Consider the following 17,334-nt stretch of genomic DNA (forward strand, 5'->3'; position numbering starts at 1 on the left):
GATGACAGACGTCGCTGAATGGATGAACATCAGCCGCCTGAAACTGAACACGGACAAGACAGAAGTCCTCATCCTGGGACCATCACCCTCCGCATGGGACGACTCCTGGTGGCCCCCGGCACTAGGCACCGCACCTGAACCGACGGACCACGCACGCAACTTGGGCGTCATACTGGACTCCTCCCTATCGATGACCAGACAAGTCAACGCCGTCTCCTCAGCTTGCTTCCACAACCTCCGCATGCTCCGAAAGATCTTCCGATGGATCCCAACCGAGACCAGGAAGATGGTCACCCACGCTCTCGTCACCAGCAGACTAGACTACGGAAACACCCTCTACGCCGGAACTACGGCCAAGCTTCAGAAAAGACTTCAGCGTATTCAGAACGCCTCCGCCCGACTCATCCTGGACGTCCCCCGACGCAGCCACATCTCGTGCCACCTGAGAGACCTGCACTGGCTCCCGGTCAACAAGAGGATCACGTTCAGACTCCTCACCCACGCACACAAGTCCCTCCACGACCTAGGCCCAGGGTACCTCAACAGCCGCCTCACCTTCTACACGCCCACCCGCCGGCTACGTTCCGCTAACCTCGCCCTCGCCGTCGTCCCTCGCATCCAGAGAGCCACCGCTGGAGGAAGGTCATTCTCCTACCTGCCAGCTAAGACTTGGAACTCCCTACCCGTCCACCTGCGGATGACCCAGGACCACCTGGCCTTCAGGAAACAGCTCAAGACCTGGCTGTTCGAGCAGTAGCAGACCCCCTTCCCCAAGCGCCTTGAGACCCTTACGGGTGAGTAGTGCGCGATATAAGTTCCATGATTGATTGATTGATTGAAAGTGCAACAGTCAATTCTAAATTCCTCCTTTGACAGACAACACCTGTTTGGTCCTCAAGTCGATGAGGCTATGGAAAAATGAAGAAAGAGACTGAAGTGGCGAAGTCCATGGCAGCGCTCCAGTCTCCATCAAACAGAGGCTCCTTTCGCCGCTCCTTTTACAGAGGAGGATCTAAAAGTTCATCCTAAGACCCGAATGAATCCTCTTACAAAGGCAACACTCAATCCTCTCCCTCTAGAGGTTTTTATAGAAATCCAAGGGTAGGGGTAAAAGCGCTACGACGCATAACTCTTGTTCCCCCAACAAACAGTGACTTCCCCACATCTCCCTCCGATCATTTAACACCTGTCGGGGGAAGGCTTCAACAGTTTCTTCCCATTTGGCAACCCATTATATCAGACAAATGGGTGATCGACATTATCCAACATGGTTATTGCCTGGAGCTTACCACCAATCCTCCAAATATTCCACCTCCTACCCACAAACTCTCGCCAGAGCACCTATAGTTACTCCAACAGGAGGTTCACTCTCTCTTGACAAAAGGAGCCATAGAACCAGTTCTATTACAGTACCAAGGTTCAGGGGTTTACTCTCTACTTTTTAATCCCCAAAAAGGACGACTCCTTAAGACCAATTTTGGATCTAAGAGTGTTAAACCTATACATACTGTCAGAACATTTCCATATGGTAACGTTTCAGCAAGTGCAATCCTTCTAAGTGAGAGCAGCATCAGCCTTGAACTGGCTACCCACTGACCTAAGCAAATTAACTCCATTTATTGGTTTTAGGGAAACACTACAATGCAAATATATTAAGACAGTTCCTCAACTAGCATAAACCTCAAAGAACTCAACCCACCTTTCGGGTGTGCTCTCCTATATTGACGTTCTACTGGATACTTCTAACCACAGATTCAAAACCTTTAATATATTCACCAGGCAGCAAACTCAATCGAGACATTTTCCATAAATGTTCCTGCACGCCAGTGGGTGGCGCTGAACTGCCATGGAAGTGATGGAGTGAAGCTGCATATAAAATAGGGATGGGCAGAAAACCACGCTCCACCAGTGTAGCAGATAAAGCCAGCCACCCCTGCTCACCGGCCCGGTCCCTGCTTCTGAAAGCAGCCAGGCTCGGGAGAGCCTCCCCGGGCCCCGATGGACCCCTGTCTCCAGCGCCCGGACCCTCAGCTGGCTTGCAGGATGGGGGCCCCCCGCACCCTGGGGCCCGCCGGACGGAGCACAAGCCCCGGGCCCAGTTTCCAAACCCTAGCCCGGCCGGGGAGAGCCTCCCCGGGCCCCGGTGGACACCCTTCCCCAGCACCTGAACACTCGGCTGGCTTGCAGGATGGGGGGCTCACGCACCCCGGGGCCTGCCGGATGAAGCACGAGCCCCGGGCCCGGTCCCAGCTTCTGAACCCTAGCCAGGCCGGGGAGATCCTCCCCGGGCCCTGGTGGACACCCGTCCCCAGCGCCCGGACCATCGGCAGGCTTGCAGGATTGGGGGCTCCTGCACCCTGGGACAGAGCACAAGCCCCGGGCCCAGTCCCAGCTTCCGAACCCTAGCCAGGCCAGGGAGAGCCTCCCCGGGCCCGGTGGACCCCCATCCCCAGCGCCCGGACCCTCGGCTGGCTTGCAGGACGGGGGCCTCACGCACCCTGGGACACTGGGACGGAGCACAAGCCCCAGGCCTGGGCCCAGCTTCCGAACCCTAGCCAGGTCGGGGAGAGCCTCCCCGGGCCCCGGTGGACACCCTTCCCCAGCGCCCGGACCCTTGGCTGGCTTGCAGGATGGGGGGCTCCCACACCATGGGACCCTGGGACAGAGCACAAGCCCCAGGCCCAGGCCCAGCTTCCGAACCCTAGCCAGGTTGGGGAGAGCCTCCCTGGACCCCGGTGGACTCCCGTCCCCAGTGCCCGGACCCTTGGCTGGCTTGCAGGATGGGGGGCTCCCGCACCCTGGGACACTGGGACGAAGCACAAGCCTGGTTAGTTTCTTTTCCTCCGCTTAGTAATATGCTTAAATTCAGCGGGTCACCATGTCTGATCTGAGGTCGTAGTTGCAAAAATAATGCTGGAGCATCAAGGGGGTTGCTGGGGAAGGCCAGGCCTCTGCCGGAGCGGGGGCCTGGCGTCCCGGCAGCATGCGCCCTCTTTCCCTGGATTGCATCTGGAGGGGTTTTGCCCTTTCCGGGAAGCCGGCCACGGAGGTGGGCGCCCGAGGCACATGCGCGCGGGAAGCCGGTGGGACACCACAGACAGTCACGCGCAGCACGCAGCCAGCCGCCCCGGGGCGGACCGGTCGCCAGACCCCTTCTCGGGGCCAGGCACGCCGGTGGCGTACCTCCGCGGCAGGACCCGGCGAGGGACCCTGCCACGGGCGATCGGTGTGTCTGAACTTGTGGGGGGGCATAGGGGAAGCAGAGCTAACCCTGCGACGGCCCCAGCCGCATTCCTGGGAAGCCCAGGGGCGATTGACGATCGAGCGACCCTCAGACAGGCTTTGCCCCAGGAGGAACCCGGGGCCGCAAGGTGCGTTCGAAATGTCGATGATCAATGTGTCCTGCAATTCACACTAATTCTCGCAGCTAGCTGCGTTCTTCATCGACGTGCGAGCCGAGTGATCCACCACCAAGAGTCACAGGCAACTTTTCAAAAACGTTCGCCCACGTGTGGGTACAGGAAAAGCAGGAAGAAGGTGGCGCCGTCCGTCCACCACCCGCACGGCGAGACGGCCCGGGCGCCCCGTTCAATGCTTCCCCTCTGGGAGTCAGACTGCACCATTGTGAGAAAAAATCATTGCCAGGTGCTCGGCCCAGGAGTTCCTCCCACCCACCCGCAGGCAAGGAAGGGGGCTCCCGGTGCATCAGGAGCAGGCAGAACCACAGCCGCCGGTCCCTCCCGCACGAGTCTTCAAACCCCTCTGCCCAGCCGCATGGGACCGGGTCAAACCGGGTACCTGGCATCGAGGGAAGATCGCCCCACCTGCACCTCAGCCGTCCGTCGCCGGGCGGCCCCGAGCTGTGCACCAAGCTGGCTTGTACAGCTCACCCTTGCCTGTGCCAGAGGCGCCGGAAGGGAATAGCCAAGCAGCTCCCCATCCCGCACGTCTCCCACCGAGAGGAGCCAGGGTCCCCTCGCAGGCCCTCGGTCCCTTCTCGTCCAGTCGCCCTGCCACACAAGAAGGGCCCAACCTCAGTCGCCCGGATCTCGGTCAGACCGGGACGTTGGGCGCAGGAGGGCCAAGCCAGCCAGTAGCAGGTCCTTCTAGGGGGGGTGGTACCAGCCCACTGTCATTCGGTTTAACCCCACCGCGGGGGTGGTGCCGGGTGAGTTTGAGTTCCGTCTCAGGAGGGCCTACCGCTGTGCCCCTCCCAGAAAGGGACAGGGGACTGGAGACGCCCCCCACCCTCGGTCCCTCATGCTTCTGTCGGGTCCTCCCCAGTGGAAGGGTCCCGCCGGAGGCCCGGTCCTCACTCAAGCGCCCCATGCGGCCGCAGATCGCTCCGCCTGCCGGGGCGCGCAAGCAAGGGGAAGCTTCCCGGGCACAACGGAACCCCGTACCGGGCCTTTGGCAGTTCCGCAGGCCGGGAGACGGGGCCCAGGGCCGGAGCCCCTGACCCAGACCCCGCCGGGGCCCCTGGACACAGCCGGGGCTCCCAGGCCCGGAGACGCAGGGGAAGCCTCCCCAGGCCTGCCGGACCCCGTCTCAGGGCTGGGGTGGCATCCTGGCCTGTCCAGCTGCCAGCTGAGGACCGACCACTAGGCCGAGAGGGGTCCCAGAGTAATCCAGAGGAAGGCTACCCCCCTTTCTGGTAACCTGCACGCACCGCGAGGCTCAGGGGACCCCAGGCACGAACGTGCCCGACCTCCTGGAGCCCTGGCTGGGATCCAGGAGGCAAATTAGCACACATCGGAACTTCCAGGCCAGCCCAGCCATCTGGTCACCCCAATTGAAAGCATTGCGCGCGACCAGATGGCCGAGGGGACAGGTGCGACCAGATGGCCGGGACCAAAAGGACTCCCATCTGCCCACCCGAGCCTTCGCGCTAGGGTTCCCGCCTGCCCACGCAGGGCTCGGGGGCTCGGGGGCTCCGCTTCCCGCGGACTCGGGGACCCTGGCTGGAATTTAAGCCCGGGGAAGGACCACCGGAGCTCTCGGGCCCGGACGCCAGGGGGATGACTGCCCGGGAACCATGGAGCCCGTCCCGGGCACTTTGCCACGCCGTGGGCCAGAGGAGGGAGCCCCGGACGCCTAGGGAGGTGTTGCCTGGGCATAGCCCATCTGGTCCCCGTCAGAGAACCGCCAGCCCGGGAGGGGTGTGTGGAAATGTGGATTTTCCTGATCAGTTATGTCCCCTATCTTGGACCCCAACGGTTCTATATACATGTTACAAGTACATGTATGTTCCCTCCAGTTCCAGTTTCTAAGACGCAAACATATGTGTGTCTACCGTCAACATGTTCTCTGTCAGATCCGCCGTCAATGGGCTGGATATTCGATTCCTAAGTATGAAAGGCCACCGACTTTATATGGCTAAGTTACTCCATTTTTACAGTTCAGGCGAGTAGGCCCGATTCTGTCCTCGAAGCCTTTCCCTGCTCTCTGTCTCTGACAGCTTCAGCTTGAGCTCGCATCTGTATCCATGAACTTTGTCCTACTCCCTGTGCAGCTAACGGTGCCTGCCTCGGCCAGTTTTCGCCTGTCTGCCAAGAAGTTGTATTTCACCTTCGAATTATCTATTTTGCTCTCCAGCCGATGCATTCCTGTCCAGTGATTTAGGTAAACATTTCCTTTAGCTCACAAGCAAGGGACTCAGCCTTTCCGTCCTCCTGCAAGTGATTCATAGCCCTGTTGCCATGGAAAGTTTTCTATCCCTCGCATCTCATATAGACACTTAGACGCTTGTACACGTACACAGTCAGTATAGAATAGATTCTGTCCGAGAGTCCTTCCTTGTGGATAACATAGTTCTTTAAACATAGGATGTTAGATATGATTTGGGATTAGGTTGACTTGACCCCAGACTTCTCGTCTCCACATGTAGAGCTAAATGTCAAGTCCCCTTCACCCCCTAGTTGCACGTCAATTACACGTCATGCTGCCGCGCGCGCATCTATGCCAAGTATTATCTTATAGATCCACCTATGTCTGATAATTCTAACCAATCATGTTTCTTTTATTCCTTATTACGCCTAGTTTCGATTATGTCACTGATTTTGTCACTTTTCTTATCAAATGTTACGCCTTCTACATTCGTTTCATTGTAATGCACTTATTATAAAAATACATGTCTGTTAATAAATTATTGTACTTCACTTCCTGAACCCTCGTGGTGACGGAACCTGAGGGCCGCGACTCGAGTCGGCCATTTTGAATGGAATAAAGCCCATTAGAAAACCTCTTATACCACGGATTCTGCCTCTTGTTATTTTGAGCTATTTACTTTATTTTAAGATTCCGTATGAAATTCAGTCCGGTAATATTTATTTTATTTACCACATAATGGCGCCCGAACAGGGACACTTTCTCATCTCACGCGCCGGCGGTGCGTTGCAGGCCCGGTCTCCTGCCACAGCTGGACGGACCATAAACGCGTACCAGCAGGATTTCCTGTAAGCTCCCTCCGGTCAAGCGGGGGCGACTGAGGCTGCGATCAACCCAGACGAGGCGGTGAGAAGTGCGAAGTATCCCGACCAGAGCCTAGCTGAGAGAGCAAGATCCGAGGTATACAGAGGCCCACCAGGTTTTCCGAAATCCCGACGTCCAGAGGGTCCGATGTCCGCAGTTATCGAGTCCTGTCCATTCTCTGAGGCCTTCCGTTTCAAGGAGCTACTCGGTGAGTACCATCGCCGGGGAGGCGTGTTGACGCGCACATAGGTTGTGCCGGTCAAGACGGATTTGGGTACACAAATCCGGTCTGCACTGTTTAGCAGTGTATATGTACTGTTTAGCAGTATATCAAGTATTCCGAAGTATTCAGTTATTGTCAAGAATTCAGCGTGGTGATTAGTTAGGCAGACTGTCATCATTGTCGATCACTGTTATAATGTTTAATGTTTAATGTTTAAAGTATTTAGAAAATGTCTTGTATATTGTGGTATGAATGACTGTTCATTGTTCACTGTTCATTATTGTGTTTCTCGTATTAAGAAAATTCAAGAGTAAGTATCAGATCAATTGTCAATATGCCGCTTTTCTCGAAGTTAAGACAGATTACTACCAGAAAAGGGGTGCTTGAAGAAGCAGTTCCTATTCCTCCTAGGGACACCCCAGGGCATTTCATGTACCATAAGCATGGCTTAGATGCCATATTGTTTCTTGATCTATGGGTAGATTATACCAAGGGGTTACCGGAAAGTCAAAGGTGGCCCATAGCGGGAACCTGGGATGCAGAGTGCATCATGAAAGTGGAGGAAGAGTTATGGAAAAGAAAGGTCAGACAGTCACAGAAAGACGCTGTTGAGTTATGGCGTAAAGAATCTCATAGACGAACAGAAAAAGCACGTAGACAAGAAGAGAGGAGTAAAGAAAGTTCAAATAAAGTTCAAGAAAATCTATTAATTGAGGAAGGTATCCGAGTGAAATCAGAACAAGTGAATAGGCAAAGGAATGCTCTTATGAATGGTATGTATCCCCTTCTAGCCGAAGGACTGCCTAAGGCTGTTACGGAGATGCCAAAAGACTTGCCACCCCATTATTTCCAATTAAGGTACATCCAAAGGGGCATCCCAGAACCGCAGAAGATGTTTTTCTTTCCTCATATCTAGACGATGCAGCTCCCGAGTATGCTAACGCCACACCACATAGACCGTCTGGCGGAGGGGTTCAACGTCAGGATCAGGTATCTGTCCCCGTGCAACAGCAAGTTCCGATACAAGCTTCGGCAAGCACATCTGTTTCCGCATCTGTCTCCGCAGTCGACTCTACAGGGGTATCGACACCCATAGTTGCTGTGTCACGTTCAACGAATCCATTCACACCCGACGCCCCAGATGGGGCCACGGGAGGTGCTAGCAGTACTTTTACACCACCTAGAATAAATAAACTTGTTTTTCAAGAGTCAGCGCATTCACGCACACCAAAATTCGTAAATGAACGTACGCTTAAGGAACTCCTTGTAAATTGTAGATATGACCCCGTGGTTGGTAAAGAGGACGAAATGGTCCTGGCATCATTACGTATCAGACGAGCCGCAGAGTATTTAGCAAGGTTACCAGGGATGACTACGCATCTAGATAACATATATCATTTTGTTCAAACAGGACGAGATCCAGGATGTATTAACAGAGCTATGGAATTCCAGAAAGTAGAGATACAGGGGGAACTGTTACGTTTCCTCATAAACTGTGTGATCAGAAATCAAGATCGTCCGGGGGTAGACCCGAATGCAATGCTTATTCTTACAAGATGGAGTCAGAATATATCAGAAGGGAGACACGATAAGCAAAATTGTATAATAGCCATGTGCCGAAAAATCCGTAAAGAAATAGAGCGTATTCATGAAGAAAGATTGGGAACAGACGAGTATGAGCAAGATGAAGTGTCCGAATCAGGGAACTCTGCAAGACAGTCAGAGACCATAGCCTATGTAGGCAAAGGAAGATACTGTGAAAATACTAGATGTTTTTCTGATCCCATACACTCTGTATGTCCAAATAATAGCAGAACGTATCCGACGCCTGTAATAAATCTGAAATCTCCTGAACATTCGTTTCAAGCCGCAGATAAAATACTACGAGAACGAAGAGGTTACCACCTCCTCGATTCCATGGATGAGCAAGAATTAGCCAGATCAGCCGTTCACTGGATTGACAGTCCTGAAAAATACGGTGATGAGACCGTAGCACACACGTTTTTTAACCTCAGTACAGATGAACAACGTTTAGCTGGAATATATATGATTCAGCAACTCCTCATATTATATAAGAGCCAACATGCTGACCCTGGTCCTTTACCTGATATATTAATGGAACTACTCACGAACAGATGGAGAGGTTCTAGTAACAAGCTAATTAAAGAGATATTAGTGTCACGTAAGCAGTATGTCCTTTTTGTAAGTCCGGATTCTCTCTCGCTGCCCCACAGAGAAAGAGCGCCGTACTATATGGATAGACAAAATCCCCTACGAGAAGTGCACCCAATAAAAGGCGAAGACAATGAGTTTCACCGTGTATTTGTTTACACACCCATATCAAAAATGGAATTATTAGAAATGAAAAAAGTAGTACCTAGTCATGACAAAGACCCAGCGGGTTTCCACCGAGAAATTAAAGACATGTTACTGATGGGAGAGTACACCTTTCCTGATATTATGACGATATTAAAGGTGCTTTTGCCTGCTGGCATATATGAAAAACTGAAAGAAAAAGAGTGGGAAGTGGGAGACCAAAAGATAGACTGGACAGCATTAGCAGAGGAAGAAAGGGGCCGAGCCGCAGGTTCAGGGCTCGGGGATAAAGTTAAACTATTGCCAGGTTTACTAGTACAGGTACTGCCACGTTTATTAACTACAAAAAAGGAAGATTGGGGTGCAATCACAGCCTGTAAACAAAAGCAAGATGAAGACACAAGCGATTATTATGCTCGATTTGAAAAATGTTTTGGTATAAATAGTGGTATAAAAGCAAGTAGTGATTCATATCCACATTTATTTGTGACAAAATTAGTGGAAAATGCATTGCCTCCAGTGAAGAATAGAATATTGAAATTCGAGAGTACCTGGCAAAGTAACACTCCGTCGCAAATGCTACAAATGTTACAGTATCATCACAATAGAATTAGGGATGAACAAGAACACGAGCATAGACGCATGAAGGATACAAAAATGAAAATGCTAGTTTCTCAGACAGTACCAGCAGATGGTCACAAAAAGGGTGTGACACATTCTGGTGATTCTGCAGTTCCTGTAAAAGGAACCTGCAATTACTGTAAACAACTAGGCCATTATGTACATGATTGTCAAGTCCTGAAACGTAATATAGCTACAGGTATTGCAAAAGAGAGACCACGATTAGTTAGACAAGATCAGAATGAACAAGGAGCTATGCAGCATGGACAGTCCATGCCAGTTCAGCAACAGTCCATGCCAGCCTCACAGCAACCCATACAGTTTGTGCCAGCTGCACCACCGTTGCCTGCTACTGCCACACAAACCACAACACGACAAATGTATCAGACTGCACAGTATGAATACCCTGAGTATCAGCGTTACGCATGAACCAGCCTAGAGAGGGAAGTTGACTTACCGCTTATCGAGATTCCGGTAGATCAAGAAGGACCTTATGTACATAGTGAATTATTAGGTCAAGATAGAAAATTCTTACTCGATACAGGGGCAAGTCGAACAACCATAAAACGTAGTGAAGTTCCAGGGGCACCCCTCTCAGGCTCTCAAAATGTTTCCCTTGGTTTTTCAGGAAAACCTATTGTTAATGAAGTATCACAGCCTCTACCACTTACGATAGGACCTTTGACACGAACTACAGATTTATTGCTTACTAAATCATGCCCAGAAAATCTGTTAGGAATTAAGACTCTGAAAGCACTAGGAGCCATAATATGTTGTTCTCCGGAAGGAGTAAGGTTGTTTTTGCGTGATTTTAAAGGTCACTATGTGTCTAGAGACATGGATCCCCGACTACAGACTTTACCAGTACATCTATGGGCACAAGGCCCTACGGATGTTGGCTGCATGAACATTACACCCTATCGAGTTACATTGAAAGCAGGAGTGGTACTACCACGAATGCGACAATACAAGTTACCGCATGATGCTGTAGTGGCTTTGTTGAAAATCATTGATGAGCTAATTGCCCAGGGAGTAGTTGTAGAAACAGACTCCAATGTATGTAATTCACCGATAATTCCGATTCTTAAACGAACTGATCCTACTGCTCCACCAGTGTACCGATTGGTTATTGATTTGCGTGAACTAAACAAGTGTATTGTACCACAATTCCCTGTGGTCCCTGATATATCATCATTGTTGACAGCAATTGATTCCGAAGCAACATTTTTTACTGTAATTGATCTCAAGAATGCCTTTTTCAGCGTCCCAATAGATCCGGAAAGCCAATACTTGTTCGGATTTAGTTTAAATGGGCGCAGCTTTAAATTCTCACGCGCTCCTCAAGGATTTACAGAAAGCCCCAGCATCTACAGCCAAGCACTGAAACGAGAACTTGACAGTATCCACATGCCAGTCAATACTGCACTGCTTCAATATGTCGATGATCTGCTGATCACCGCGAGAAGCGAGCCAGAATGTGAAAAAGCTTCTCTGACAGTTTTACATTTCCTAGCCGACAAGGGGCACAAGGTGTCCCCTTCTAAGCTGCAATTCTGTGTTCAGCGAGTTATTTATCTTGGTCACTCGCTGTCCAAGGAGGGAAGGCAGCTTACACCAGATCGCATCCAGTTAATTGCTAACATGTCAATACCCCAGACACAAAAGGAGGTGCGGGCTTTCATAGGCCTCACTTCATATTGTAGGCAGTGGATCCCTCAGTACGCATTTCTAGCAAAACCACTCATTCAGTTAACCACACAGGAGGCAGCCACATCGACTGTTCTCCCTTGGACTCAGGAACATACACAAGCTTTTGACAGCCTAAAAGAAGCTTTATGTCAAGCACCTGTTTTAGCAACACCATGTTATAGCAAACCTTTTACACTCTTTGTTACAGAACGCGAAGGTACTGCCTTGTCAGTACTCACTCAGGATCAAGCAGGATCACGCAAGCCATGTGCTTATTTTTCCAGTACATTAGATCCCGTAGCTCAGGCTTTGCCTGCATGCCTGAAATCAGTGGCAGCGACAGCTTTAGCAATCAGACAAAGCGATGCCATAGTATTAGGACACCCATTGACAGTTCAAGTACCACATGCAGTAGAGGTTCTTGTGAACCGAACACAAACGCAACACTTGACCATAGCAAGACTTACCGGTTATGAACTGACATTGTTTCAACCACACATAGAGATCCGACGGTGTAATACATTGAATCCTGCTACACTATTACCTGTAATTGGAACAGACCCACTAGCTCATGATTGTGTTGAAATCATTGAAATAAAGACGAAACCTAGACAAGACTTGACAGACGTTCCATTGTTAGATCCAGACCTGACGTTGTATGTAGACGGATCATGCATGAGAGCAAGTACAGGAGATTTAGTGGCCGCGTATGCAGTCACAACAGACACTGAAGTTATTGAGACACATTGTATAGATACTCTGTCAGCCCAAGCAGCAGAACTTATTGCTCTAACGCAAGCCTGTATTCAAGCCACAAATAAGAAAGTTAATGTATACACTGACTCACGTTATGCATTCGGAGTTGTACACGACTTCGGCGTGCTGTGGCGAGAGAGAGGTTATCTAACGTCCCATGGTGCCCACATTCAGCACGGGCCCCTCATTCATGCTTTGTTAGACGCAATACATCTACCCACTGCTATATCGATTATGAAATGTAAAGCACACACGAAGGTTACTGATACCATTTCTCAAGGCAATGATTTAGCTGACAGAACAGCTAAACAGACTGCTCAGAATCGCACATTAGACATGACAAAGCCAATAGTCCAGACCCCAACACAGTGTATGACAATTAAGGATCCCGCACTTGACGTAATTGACATACAGACACATGCCACAGCAGAAGAAATAAAGAAGTGGACTGAACTAGGAGGGATCCAGACAGATCAAGGATGGATGACGAAGGAGAAATCTGTATGGTTTCTCCCTGATTCCATGGTTCAAGCCATTATAGCTACAGTTCACAGTCCAGCACATTTAGGAGAGAAGGCTATGCTAGACAGCATTCAGCACATTTGGTTCAACAAACATTTACGAGCAGCAGCTAAACAAAAAGTTCGTACCTGTATGATATGTTGTCAGTTTAATCCAGGAAAGAGTGTTCCCGTAGAGCAGGGTGGATTTCAGCCTCCTGACCATCCTTTTGAAGTCCTCCAGATGGATTATATTCAGATGGAACGTTGTCGAGGATTCAAATATGTTCTTGTAGTTGTCTGCGCTCTCTCCCGTTGGACAGAGGCGTATCCCGTATCAGATTACACTGCCCCGACTACTGCCAAGCAGCTAGTTCGAGAATTCTTCCCACGGTACGGTTTACCACGTGTTGTATATTCAGATAACGGTCAGCCTTTCTCATCCGAATTAATGAAACATGTCTCACTCTTGTTGGGATATCAGTGGAAATTCCACTGTGTCCGACACCCCGAGGCAGCAGGTCTCGTAGAAAGACATAACCAGACACTGAAAATCAGACTGTCCAAAATATGTAGAGAGAAAGGTGTCGACTGGATAGTAGCATTACCAGTTGCACTCTTTTACATGAGAATGGTAGCACACTCTAGAACAGGGCTATCCCCGTATGAGGTGATCTTTGGTAGACCACCGAATATGTGGGGGACGCCTATACCACGTAAAATAACTGATGTCGACTGTAATATGCTGACAGATTACTTGGCTTCCTTGATGTCTGCACTACAATCTTCTCGTTCACAGGTAGCTGCAGCCTTTCCCGACAACACTGAGGCGAAACCCCATGACGTTGTTCCGGGTAATCTTGTCTTTGTGAGAAACTTCGACAGGAAAAGTCAATTGGAGCCCAGGTGGAAAGCACCCAAGTTGGTCCTGTTGACCACAAGAACAGCCGTGAAGATCGAGGGACGAAAAGGGTGGATTCATTCAAGTCACGTCAAAAAATTTCATGGACTTCCTCCTGACACAGACAGTACTGCCCGTGTGTCTTCCCCCATTGACTCAAAGCTACCTTTGGCTGAGGCCAGTAGCACCGAACTCTATAAACAGAAACTCAGGTCCAGATCTAAACTGTCGGACGATTTGATTGTTTAAGTCCTCTCCAAGGTGAAGCGGTTGAATCTGTCCCGACATGTACCCCTTAGGTCTGAATCATGTAGAGTCCAGAATCATAATGAAACAACAGGCGTATTGTAAATCACTGCGTAGCTACTGTATGAGGACATTATTAATTTTGTTTTTATTGAGTATTTTAGTAATTATTACGAGTATGATTTTGCACATATATCATCCTATCTCTAGACATGTTTATAATGTTGCTGCAGAACATTCTTTTAGTGACCTACCGCCACATGAATTATCTTATAGACTTGCGCTGCGCAATAACACCTTCATTAGTATGTTACATCATTCCCATCAGACTAGTAATGCGACCAATTGTTGGGTGTGTGGCCGACTTCCTCCCTATCAGAATAACAAAGGAGTTCTGCCTTTCTTTCCACATCCATTCACACACAATGGCTCCTGTGGAGCATGGTTTAGTTTATTAAATTCCATAGACCCAGACACAGCAGTTTATCAACAACATTGGATATGGGGAAATCTGAATCTAGTTTTATTCAAAGTCTGTCACCCTAATAAGGAGGGTCACCCCAGTAGAACAGGAACTGATTTAGAAAATGAAGTGTATAAATTAGGTAATTTTACGCCTAATCTTATGATTTTGAATGTCAAATCCGAAGTTGAACTAATTCTGCCCACTATGTCAGTATTTCCAGTTAAGGGTGAATTATGTGTAAGAAAAGTTGGTTCCATACATATGGGCCATAGCCAATGCGTTACTACAGTAGAATATAGTGATCAAGGTAAATCTTCATTTAGAGCTTCTCGCCATTCTTACTTCATATGTGGTCAGACGGCATATATGCGTCTGCCTCTAGATTGGGATGGTACCTGTTACATAGCATTCCTTTTGCCACCTGTTTTCCTAGCTCCCCCTGATTATTATCGAAATGTTCATTTAGTACACAATAGAGAGCAAAGAGATCTCCCAGTTGTCGATTATACTGAGACGGCATGGGACAAGTATGTAGATTTCAATAAAGGTATCTTTCCCTATATAGGTACAATATCAAATAGTAAGCTGATACGCAGACTCACCAAGACTCTTGAAGCTGTAGTAAACGAGACTATAGCCGCCCTAGGCAATCTGACAGAGGAACAATCAGTGATGAGAATTGTTGTTCTCCAGAATCGTCTTGTCCTTGACGTCATCCTGGCCGATAGGGGCGGAGCTTGCAGGGTCATCGGATCCAGCTGCTGCATATTCATACCAGAAAATTCGCCATCTGTATATAAAGCTATAACACGCCTTCATAAGATTGTAAGCCAGATACACGAAAATCCAGGCACTTGGACGTGGTCCGGGTGGTTTTGGAGTGTGATATCAGCCTGGGGATGGAGAGTTCTATCCTTCCTAGGTATTGGCCTTCTTATACTCTTCAGTTGTTGTTTATGCCTGCAAGGTGGACCAGCGATTTGTGGTCTGTGTGCCACATCATGCATTCCACATCACAGGTCCCGTTCAGAATGCCGGAAGGAAGAAGAAATGATGCTCCATGAGCAAATCAATGGAATGATGAAGATTGATGTCTCGTGAAGGGCAAGAAGGGGACAAGGAGGGAATGTGGAAATGTGGATTTTCCTGATCAGTTATGTCCCCTATCTTGGACCCCAACGGTTCTATATACATGTTACAAGTACATGTATGTTCCCTCCAGTTCCAGTTTCTAAGACGCAAACATATGTGTGTCTACCGTCAACATGTTCTCTGTCAGATCCGCCGTCAATGGGCTGGATATTCGATTCCTAAGTATGAAAGGCCACCGACTTTATATGGCTAAGTTACTCCATTTTTACAGTTCAGGCGAGTAGGCCCGATTCTGTCCTCGAAGCCTTTCCCTGCTCTCTGTCTCTGACAGCTTCAGCTTGAGCTCGCATCTGTATCCATGAACTTTGTCCTACTCCCTGTGCAGCTAACGGTGCCTGCCTCGGCCAGTTTTCGCCTGTCTGCCAAGAAGTTGTATTTCACCTTCGAATTATCTATTTTGCTCTCCAGCCGATGCATTCCTGTCCAGTGATTTAGGTAAACATTTCCTTTAGCTCACAAGCAAGGGACTCAGCCTTTCCGTCCTCCTGCAAGTGATTCATAGCCCTGTTGCCATGGAAAGTTTTCTATCCCTCGCATCTCATATAGACACTTAGACGCTTGTACACGTACACAGTCAGTATAGAATAGATTCTGTCCGAGAGTCCTTCCTTGTGGATAACATAGTTCTTTAAACATAGGATGTTAGATATGATTTGGGATTAGGTTGACTTGACCCCAGACTTCTCGTCTCCACATGTAGAGCTAAATGTCAAGTCCCCTTCACCCCCTAGTTGCACGTCAATTACACGTCATGCTGCCGCGCGCGCATCTATGCCAAGTATTATCTTATAGATCCACCTATGTCTGATAATTCTAACCAATCATGTTTCTTTTATTCCTTATTACGCCTAGTTTCGATTATGTCACTGATTTTGTCACTTTTCTTATCAAATGTTACGCCTTCTACATTCGTTTCATTGTAATGCACTTATTATAAAAATACATGTCTGTTAATAAATTATTGTACTTCACTTCCTGAACCCTCGTGGTGACGGAACCTGAGGGCCGCGACTCGAGTCGGCCATTTTGAATGGAATAAAGCCCATTAGAAAACCTCTTATACCACGGATTCTGCCTCTTGTTATTTTGAGCTATTTACTTTATTTTAAGATTCCGTATGAAATTCAGTCCGGTAATATTTATTTTATTTACCACAGGTGTCCCGGCATTCCCTGCCCCTAGTAATCTGGAGCAAGGCTACCCTCCTTTCTGGTAACCCGCGTGCTCCGCGAGGCTCAGGGGACCCTAGGCGTGAACGTGCCCGACCTCCTGGAGCCCTGGCTGGGATCCGGGAGGCAAATGAGCCCTCATCGGGACTTCCAGGCCAGCCCGGCCATCTGGTCGCCCCATTGGAAAGCATTGCGCGCGACCAGATGGCCGAGGGGAGATGTGCAACCAGATGGCCGGGACCTAAAGGACTCCCATCTGTCCAACCCCGAGCATTCACGCTAGGGTTCCCGCCTGCCCACGCAGGGCTTGGGGGTTCCGCTTTCCCATGGGACCCAAGCCCGGGGAAGGGCCACCGGAGCTCTCGGGCCATGACGCCAGGGGGATGACTGCCCGGGAACCATGGAGCCCGTTCCGGGCACTTTGCTTCGCTGCGGGCTGGAGGAGGGAGCCCCGGACGCCGGGGAGGTGTCATCCGGGCTTAGCCCATCTGGTCCCCGCCTGAGAACCGCTATCCCCGGGAGGGGCGTCCCTGCATACCCTGCCCCTAGTAATCCAGAGGAAGGCTACCCCCGTTTCTGGTAAACCGTGCACACCGGGTGATGGAGGGGACCCTAAGCGCGGAGGTGCCTGACCTCCTGGAGCCCTGGCTGGGATCGAGGAGCCGAATGAGTCCTCATCGGGACTTCCAGGCCGGCCTGGCTATCTGGTCGCCCCTTTGGAAAGCATTGCGTGCGACCAGATGGCCGAGGGGATTGGTGCGACCAGATGGCCGGGACCGAAATGACGCCAATCTGCCCGCCCAAGCCTTCGTGGGAGGGCTCCC

The 17,334-nt window shown here is 49.9% G+C and overlaps 1 non-coding gene across 1 annotated transcript; it reads right to left on the reverse strand.

Moving 5' to 3' along the window:
• Positions 1-3,325: 3,325 nt before the first annotated feature.
• On the reverse strand, positions 3,326-3,479 carry LOC146869791 (5.8S ribosomal RNA). Its single transcript, XR_014959854.1, has one exon. It is a non-coding gene; the product is annotated as a 5.8S ribosomal RNA (ribosomal RNA).
• Positions 3,480-17,334: the final 13,855 nt, after the last annotated feature.

This window comes from Triturus cristatus, chromosome 1_1 (genome assembly GCF_964204655.1).
Source record: "Triturus cristatus chromosome 1_1, aTriCri1.1, whole genome shotgun sequence".
In the NCBI taxonomy this organism is placed as follows: domain Eukaryota; kingdom Metazoa; phylum Chordata; class Amphibia; order Caudata; family Salamandridae; genus Triturus; species Triturus cristatus.